The sequence below is a fragment of the Macrobrachium nipponense genome, chromosome 34, assembly GCF_015104395.2.
Source record: "Macrobrachium nipponense isolate FS-2020 chromosome 34, ASM1510439v2, whole genome shotgun sequence".
In the NCBI taxonomy this organism is placed as follows: Eukaryota; Metazoa; Arthropoda; class Malacostraca; order Decapoda; family Palaemonidae; genus Macrobrachium; species Macrobrachium nipponense.
Genome location: NC_061095.1, coordinates 59693260 through 59703259, shown reverse-complemented (window position 1 = coordinate 59703259; position 10000 = coordinate 59693260).

Here is a 10000-nt window from a genome sequence, read left to right as displayed (position 1 = left end):
ATACTATGAGCATAACACCGTACTTTCATCTCTAAGGTAATGATATTGTTGTCCCCTTTTACTAAGCAGCATCTAGGTTGTTTTCAGAGTAATATCTTCATCTACCTGACTTATTTAGAGAGGATACAAAACTAAGTCTTGGTATTATTTTGAGAACTAATCTCTGTCTAAAGGATTTCACTTGATTTTTGTGCCCAAATACAAACTTCAGAGAAGATACTTTTGACAGTAGAAAAATGATTCACAAATTACAGCAACACAGGTAATATAACAGACTCATTTTGATGCTTGGCTATATTATTTTGTTGACTTTGTAAACAGTTTCTGCAATTACATAGGAAGTAGAATGAAATGCAGCAGTTGACTCTTATTACTTTCTGTAAGAGAAAGGAAGAAGCACTTTCTCTCACAAAAGGATCTTTACAAAATGGCACACGAAAATGAAGGAACAGACTGCCTGAGTCAAGAGACGGTGTTTGTTGTTCTAAATGAAATTTCTCCTGAGCACCTTTGCCGGAATGGCGCTGAACGCCTTCCTACTGGAGGAGGCGGAATTTGCTTAACCAATATTCTAGCAAAGGGAGATTGTCATTTTGAATTATACTTTGGATAACAGGTCCATGCAAATAACTTTCTTTGTGTTGCTTAATCACACTACAACTGTCTCTTGATTAGAACGATTCTGAAAGGTAACTGTGGAAGTTTTTCTTTAAAACGGCTGCTCAAACTACACTGAAGTTTAGCCTTTAGAGTAACTGTCTCACTTTGACGAGTAGCATAAACGAAAATGTTTATATCTAGGAAATTAAAGAGGGCTCCAAACCAGTATAATGATAATCTTAGAGGCTTCTTCAAGCACCTAGTAAGCTGTACAAACTATCTTGCAGCTTTAATTACCTGGTGGATAAGAAAGGGATTACTGAAGGAATCCTAAAGTCAAGGATTGAGAAGAAAAGAACAAGTTACAATGAACTGTCTAATCAGAGCATCACCATCTCATTTCCGTAATTTGGAGACCTGATACCCCCTGGTAGGTATCAGAGGAGGCCTGGGGAGTGAGGAGAATTCCCTCTCTCGTGAGAAGCTGAAAGACAAAAGGAACAGAAACTTTTCTGAGAAGGAGAAAAAGTAGACTTATAGAAAAATAACCTCACAAGGGCTGCTTAGAAGTTTTGCCATTAATTCAGTTCTGTCAAGAGAGACACACAGACACTTTTTATCATATCTGAGAAAACCACAGACACTTTTTATCATATCTGAGAAAACCATAACAGAAACTAATGCTCTGACTGGTTGCTATTCTGTTCAGTTGAATTAGTCATCCAATAGGAAGGCATCAATCTAGTGACGTAACAAGGCAGCGTCTTTGCTTATTATCCTTTCTGTTGTTTTTACTCTTCATACATCCACATTCCTATTTATGGTACATGTAAGTTTCCATACATGGACGTTTTATGATATCATGGCATCCGTGAAAGGAATATTTTAGTTCTCCCCTAAAATGTGACAGCAAGGACGTGGCTGGAGAGGGAACAGGTCATTTGTCAAGACCCAGTTTGCATAGATTATCTCTCTCTCTCTCTCTCTCTCTCTCTCTCTCTCTCTTCTCTCTCTCTCTCTCTCTCTAAGTTTTCCTGTGGAATCGAGGGTGAACGGACACGATGACAACCTTCCGATGTACCTGAAGTTTGTGACTTTCAGCGACGTCTCAGTCATTAAGTTGTGTCAGTCGACTTCCTAGATAATCTTTCGTCACAGGAACTCTTGTCTTGAAGTAAAAGTTCTTTGTTCAAGGACCTCTGATTTAGTTTGGTTTTGCATGAAGAAGACTAGGGAAAGATATTGAAAAGATCGTGATTAGCAAAATATGTAAAGAATGTTCTTTAATAAACTTACAAAATGAGAAAGGTGAGATTGCTTAAAGAAAAGGCAACACAATAAGAATGAAAGAAAGGGAAAATGATACGAGAGAGACCTTACCTTACAGACCTTACATCTTGTTCGGGTTGCCCCAGGTCCCTCAGTGTGAGGCACCTCTAATGTCTACCAGAGAGTTGCTAGTACATCTTCTGGTATATTTTGCATCTTCCAATCTTAGATGGTCTGGGATACAGCTTAGATATTTGTCGAGCTTATTCTTAAACACATCTACGCTCACTCCTGATATATTCCTCAGGTGAGCTGGCAACGGATTGAATAGACGCTGCATTGTCGATGCCGGTGCGTAGTGGATTAATGTCCTGTGTGCTTTCCTTATTTTTCCTGGTATAGTTTTGGGCACTATTAATCTACCTCTGCTTGCTCTTTCTGATATTTTTAGCTCCATGATGTTTTCGGCTATTCCTTCTATCTGTTTCCATGCCTGAATTATCATGTAGCGTTCTCTTCTCCTTTCTAGACTATATAATTTTAAGGATTGTAGTCTTTCCCAGTAGTCAAGATCCTTAACTTCTCCTATTCCAGCTATAAAGGACCTTTGTACACTCTCTATTTGTGCAATATCCTTTTGACAGTGTGGGTACCATATCATATTACAATATTCAAGTGGACTACGAACATATGTTTTATAAAGCATAATTATGTGTTCAGCTTTTCTTGTTTTGAAGTGCCGTAACAACATTCCCATTTTTGCTTTACATTTTGCCAATAGAATTGCTATTTGATCATTGCATAACATGTTCCTATTCATCATCACACCAAGGTCTTTAACTTCTTCCTTATTTGTGATTGTCTCATTATTAGGTTCCCTATATGCATATAGCTTTCCTTCTCTGTCTCCATAATTTATTGATTCAAATTTATCACAGTTAAATACCATCCTATTTACCTCTGCCTAATCATATACTTTGTTAAGGTCTCTTTGTAGCGCATTCCTATCTTCATCACAAGTAATTTCTCTGCTTGTTCTTGTGTCATCGGCAAAACTACTCACTACCGAGTCCTTAACATTACTGTCTACGTCTGCAATCATAATAACAAACAGTAATGTAGCTAACACAGTACTTTGTAGCACACCGGATATTACCTTAGCTTCATCCGATTTCTTATCGTTTGCAATAACTATGTGTTTTCTGTTGTATAAAAATTCTTTTAATCATCTTCCTACTTTATCCACTGTATTGTGTTTTCTAATTTTCTTCGCTAATATATTATGGTCTACCTTGTCAAAAGCTTTTGCAAAGTCTAGACAAACCACATCTGTTTCATTTCCGCTTTTCATATTTTTGAATATGTTCTCATGGTGGACTAACAGTTGGGTTTGTATACTTTTTCCGGGTACGAAACCATGTTGTCCTATATTAAACAAATTATTTTTTATTAAATGTTTCATAATATTTTTCTTCATTACCCTTTCATACACTTTCATAATATGTGATGTTAGACTCACAGGCCTATAATTACTTGCCTCTAATCTTGATCCACTTTTGAAAGTAGGGGTAATATATGCTAATTTGTGCTCATCATAAATCTTGCCTGTATCTACACTTTGTCTTAATAATATTGCAAGTGGCTTTGCGATAGAATGAACTACTTTCTTTAACAAAATAGCAGGGACACCATCAGGCCCTGCAGCAGCTCCATTTTTAATTTCATTAATAGCCTGCACAATATCAGCTTCATTAATATCTATGTCAGCTAAATATTCACTATTTTCGTCCCTTACTTCTATATCATTATCTTCATTATCTATTCTAGGGGTGAATTCTCTCTTATATTGTTCTGTCATTATGTTGCAAATTTCCTTTTTTCAGTCGTTAATCTCCCTTCAATTGTTAGAGGGCCTAGCTCTATTCTTCTTTTATTCATCTTTTTTGCTTACGAATATGATAGTTTAAGGTTTTGCTTGATATTTACTAGGGTTTTTTCTTCCAAGTCCCGTTTTTCATTTTCTTTTGATTGTATAATCTTTTGTTCTGCATTTTCTATCTTACTTTTTAGTTCTATAACTTTCCATGCATTTTTTCTTTTGCAAGACCTTTTTTCCACTTTCTGATTTTCTGGAACAAGATCCTTCTGTCTCTTGGTATGCATGACTGATGTTTACTTTTCTTCTTCGTTATATATTTATCCACTATTTTCTCTAATATTTTATATAATATCTCCGTATTTACCCTTATGTCATCACTTACGAAGAGAGAGAGAGAGAGAGAGAGAGAGAGAGAGAGAGAGAGAGATGATAAAAGCAATAAATGATTCATGGGTGTGAATTTCAATACCTGGTAATATGTGGTATTATATAGAAGTGAGGCCATAGCAGTTTTGTATCCCATTTTGTGGATATTAAAACTGGAAAAACATTCAACTTTTATTCCTTGTGATAAATTAACTTATAACTTTTGTCGACGAAAATTTCGGATGTATTTCGCGTTGTAATATGGAAAGAGTGAAATTGATGGTAGGTATAAGGGTCTGTGATATATATAGAGGAGCTGTAAAATTACATGTGGATATTCAATAAATGAATAAATAAATATATATATATATATATATATATATATATATATATATATATATATATATATATATATATATATATATATATATATATATAAAGGTTTTTGCCACGAAGGGAAAACGAAAAAGCGAGATAGCCGAGTACTTTCGGTCTTGTGCAGACCCTTTACTTAGGCAAACTGATTTTACAGAGGAAAACATAGCCAAAAGAAGGCTTCTTTTGACTATGTTTTCCTATGTAAAATCAGTTTGCCTTAGTAAATGGGTCTGAACATGACCGAAGGTACTCGGCTATCTCGCTTTTTCGTTTTTCCTTCTTGGCAAAAACCTTTATTTATACATAGCATCACGTTTTATATACTTCGTGATCAAGTTATTCATATGTATATATATATATATATATATTATATATATAATATATATATATATATATATATATATATATATATATATATATATATATATATTAATATATATATATATATATATGTGTGTGTGTGTGTGTGTGTGTGTGTGTGTGTGTGTGTGTGTGTGTGTGTACGATACACTTATATATGTATGCACGAATTTGACGTAGCTTTAAAAAAGTTACACATAGTTTCATTTTCACGACGAGTAACCTGGAGTGGATATTTAGAGTAGCATGCCGTAACCCAAATTATTATATGCAACTCGATCGAGTCCAGATCTTGCGAAAAGAGAAATATGGTTGTTCGTCCTTGTATGAAAGAAGGTTATCGAGAGAGAGAGAGAGAGAGAGAGAGAGAGAGAGAGAGAGAGAGAGAGAGCTTTCGCGCCCACCGGCTGGAATCTCTTGTCATTTGCTGTAGCTCTCTAGTTTTTCTCTTTTGTTTTATTTTGCCTTTGTTTCATTTTTTCTTCGTGGCTCCTTTTTTGTGTTATTGCTTAGTTGTTTGTTACTGGCCTTCAAGGTGTTCTTCTTATGTTCTTCTGTGCTCCTCGAGGATATGTGACAGTAAAATGATCTCTTCTTGTAATTTTGAAATGAATAGGTTTCATTATGATTGATAGATGACAATTAATCTCAAAGGTTATTTTTAATAAGCTCAAGATTATTGAGGTAAAGCTCTTAATGCACAGTACATATATATACACATATATATTTTATATATACGTATATATATATATATATATATATATATATATATATATATATATATATATATATATATATATATCATATAATACATATATATATATATATATATATATATATATATATATATATATATATATATATATATATATGCGTGTGTGTGTGTGTGTGTGTGTATTTATGCATTATATATGTATACTATATAAATCTTTAAACTCCTGATAACTCTCTCCTCTCTCTCACTCTCTCTCTCTCTCTCTCTCCCATACACATAAAGAGAAGAAAGATGGAATATGGAAACTTTAAGGACTAATGAACGAAGTCGCCTTTCTGATGAGAATTTCCCAATAAACCCCAAGATTGAGAAAGTGACTCGGAGAGAGAGAGAGAGAGAGAGAGAGAGAGAGAGAGAGAGAGAGAGGTAAAATTTGCCTTAACTGCCCATAATACAGAACAGTACAAATATCACTTTGGCACAATCTTTCTGAATAAAAGTCAAAACAAATAAGAATCTGACATTAAAGTGCAATCATGTACATACTATTATTATAAAGAAAGCTCCTATTCTTTCTTTTAAGTCTTTGTTTATGTTATTCCTAAGATTTCATTCTAGTGTCTCTTGTCCACGAGAACGTCAATTTTAATTTCCATTATTGCAAATTTTAACAAATTCTCTCTGTCACTTCATTCGTCATCCGATTCTTTGTCTTTTTCCACTTTTTCTCCTTCTCTTGACATTTATTGCTTTTCATTTGCATTTCTTATTCCTCTTCTTCTTCCATACATTGCGAGATTCCTTCTCAGTTATTTCTGATAGTCGGCAAATCTATCCTCTCCAATTCCTTAAGCATCTGAAAGTATTATTATTTCATCTATTCTCAATTTGGTTTGTCCCATCAGGGTGGTAGTGCCGTCAGTGCATCTCATGAGATGCACTGTAGGCATTACTTAAGGCTTTTTGCAGCATTCCTTCAGCTCCTAGCTGCAGCCCCTTTCATTCATTTTACAGCATCTCCTTTCATATTCTCTGTGTTTCATCTTACTTTCCACAACCCTCTCCAAACAATTGATTCATAGTGCAGCTGATTTGAGGCTTTCCTCCTGTTACACCTTTCAGTCTTTTTTACTGCAAGTATCCGTTTCAGCGCTGAATGACCTCATAGGTCCCAGCGCTGGGCCTTTGGCCTAAATTCTATATTCTATTCTATTTTCTTCTCTCCTGTTTGTGTAACTTATTGCACTGAAATTCAAGCAGATCTGTTCTTGGCAAGTTTCATTAAAATTCTTTATATTTCTAGATATTTGATAAAACCTGCTTTATTTGTTCTTAAAATATGCACCTGAGCATTCCTGATTCATGGATATTGTTTTGTTAAGAGTAAAATGCTGTGTTGTTATAAACCAAGGGGTCCACAACCCATAAAACTTCTCCAGGCTTTCTATATTCCCTCTGTGAGCTTTCAAGAATAATCAACAGCGTCTCTCTCTTCTTTGTTTTATTTGAATTTCTTTTTTGCCAATTTGTTTTCATTGTTCCTTTCACTTATTATGTATTATAAATCTGTAATTACCGGTTGAGAGAAGCCCAGTTGTTATCAGTGTCTTTTGTTTCACCATTGTCACTTCGGCATTTTTATTATTGCAATATTTTTAAGTAATTCAGTTGTATCATAAGTTCTTTTGTCACATATTTTAATTATACATATATAGTTCTTGATCATTTCTGTGTCCATATACGTACAAAAACCGATACACATTCTTATTCCGTTCCAGTGTAACGAAAATCTTCGTAGACATAAAAAAAAAATGTCCCATTATAGTCGTCAAGGGAAAGACGATATTTCACGATCCCACATCCGGGTTCCTTAAGTAAATAAAATGGTGGAATTTAGGCTCTGTAGTTGGGAGGGTGATGGAGCCATTTCCTTCTAATATAAGTTTGTGAGGGAGTCATTTACCTGGGTAGATGACGTTGCTCTGTATTCATCAGGTGCGTTGGGAGATCTGGAAGTCTGGAAAGGATCTCTTCTCTCTCTCTCTCATCTCCTCTCTCCTCAGCTCTCTCTCTCTCTCATCTTCATCTCTCTCGTCTCTCTCTCTCTCTCTCTCTCTCTCTCTCTCTTCGAAACGAATTTTAGAAGCCTTCAAGACATTCCTAATTAGGAGTTTACTAACAAATGGATCGTGGTGATTCATACGAAAATAAAGAATACAATTTATTTAAAAATAGGGAACACTGATTCATATTTGTATATACATATTTAGTATTAAATTCTATCTAAAAATTATGGCGAATCTTATTCAATTTCTGGTGTTACCACATCTTACTTTTTATGAATATGATTCATTCTCTCTCTCTCTCTCTCTCTCTCTCTCTCTCTCTCTCTCTCAGAGAAACGCATGCAGGCAGACATATGCCATCATCAGATCTGTCTCCACGTCAAAGCTAATGCTCCATCATTGATTTAAGAGCTGTAGTATAGTCACCAGGTGGCAGTTGTCCATATGAATTCATCGGAATAACAAACTAGAACTCCGTGAAATGCTTCAAATGCAGAATTGAGCTGAGGTGTGGATCATAAAGGGCGGTAAGGGATCGTTTATGTAAGGGAGATTCATCTTTGCAGATGCGGGACAGTCTGTTGGTCTTCGCTCAAATAGTGTCACAGGATTTGAATCGTGTTTTTTTTACTTTGATAAATTATATATATATATATATATATATATATATATATATATTTATATATATATATTATATATATGTGTGTGTGTGTGTGTGTGTGTGTGTGTGTATATATATATATATATATATATATATATATATATATATATAGTATATATATATATATATATATATATATATATATATATATGTATATAAACAAACAACATAAACATATATAAAATATAAATGTTCATATATACACAATTACATAATTATACTTATATAGATGTACATATATACTATATAAAAGGTAGCTAGATAGATAGATAGATAGATAGATAGGTAGATAGATAGATAGGAATGTGAAAAGTGGGAGACCTTCAAGGAACAGAAAAGAAAAGAAGGTCCTCAACGTTCAGGTAGCAAGAGAATTCGTGCAATATTGAGGTAAATATCATCTTCCCTGTACGGGGGTTGTCGTACTGCTGATGAGACTTTTGTTCAAGTGCACTGAAGCAGTAAGTGCTGTGGAATTTCCAGCACAAGGGTCTCATCCTTGATTAAGTAGTCCAAGTGTAACACATGTTGATATTTCCTTCAGAATGTCGTGAATGCGTTCACTCATCAGTTCCTGTAAATACGTCAACCAGTCACTCTCCCGTCTATATGTTTTAACACCCACTTTCCTAGTTACTTAGCTTTTAACGACATTTGCATTGTACCTTCTATACCCTACACGCTTATTACCTCACTATCGACTTTATCATAAGATTTTATCAGGAGTGAATTTAAAGCATAAAGCTTGTTTTTTTATTTGTCTCACACCTACTTTCATAGCAAACCAGTCTCTCTCCAGCTTTTCAGCTGAGTGCATAGCAATAAACGTACTTCTTGTTTGTCTCATAACTTTTAACCATATTTATTGCCCCTCTGTAGATTTCATTGTGGAATTTCACTATTTCTAAACTTATTTTATATCTATTTCTCTTAAGCAATTGATTCATACCATCTCCAAAGCTTTTTTCCTCAATCAGATTCTTGCCACACACCTCAATCAAGAGAAACGTCTGAAACCTCACCTTCATAAAGAACAGCCCGACGGTAGATTAAATTCTTCGATGAAGTTGGTCAGAGAATGGAAAGCTGATATCATGAGGCCTTCCTCTTCGTTGTTGTTCCTTTATTGGGGATATTTCCCTGTTTGTTGCTGGTCCTTGGAATAGACACAACTCCAAATTACCTTCAGAATAACCTCTCCTATTACTTTTGCCTTTTATTCCTTTTATCTTTTGTTCCTTTCGCCCTTTGCTTCGTCGTAATATGTTGTGGATTTGTTAAAGATGTATCTGGGTTGGTTTATCCTTTGTTTCGTCTTTCGTATGAATATCATAATGGCAAATCTGTAGGCTCGCTTATAAGGTCCGTTAAATGTGTCCGTTTTGGAATGTCGATGCTGGCGTTTATCATATGTTTGCTTCTTAATTATAAAATAATACAGCCTGGGATTTTGATCAATATACTTATTATCGACTATTTTGCATATTTAATTTCACATTAAAGACATCGAATTGAAGACAGCTCACCACATCCATGTAGTAACGATTTGCACGATGTAGAATCTGAACTATCTTAACTATTTTCCAGGAAAAAAAATCATATCTAAACGCTTAGAAAGGTGCCGATACAAATATTTACCTTAAAAGCGTTTTAACCAAGACCGTCTCAGCTTCTTTGAAGCCTTCAACTTGTCGGGTACGAACTTC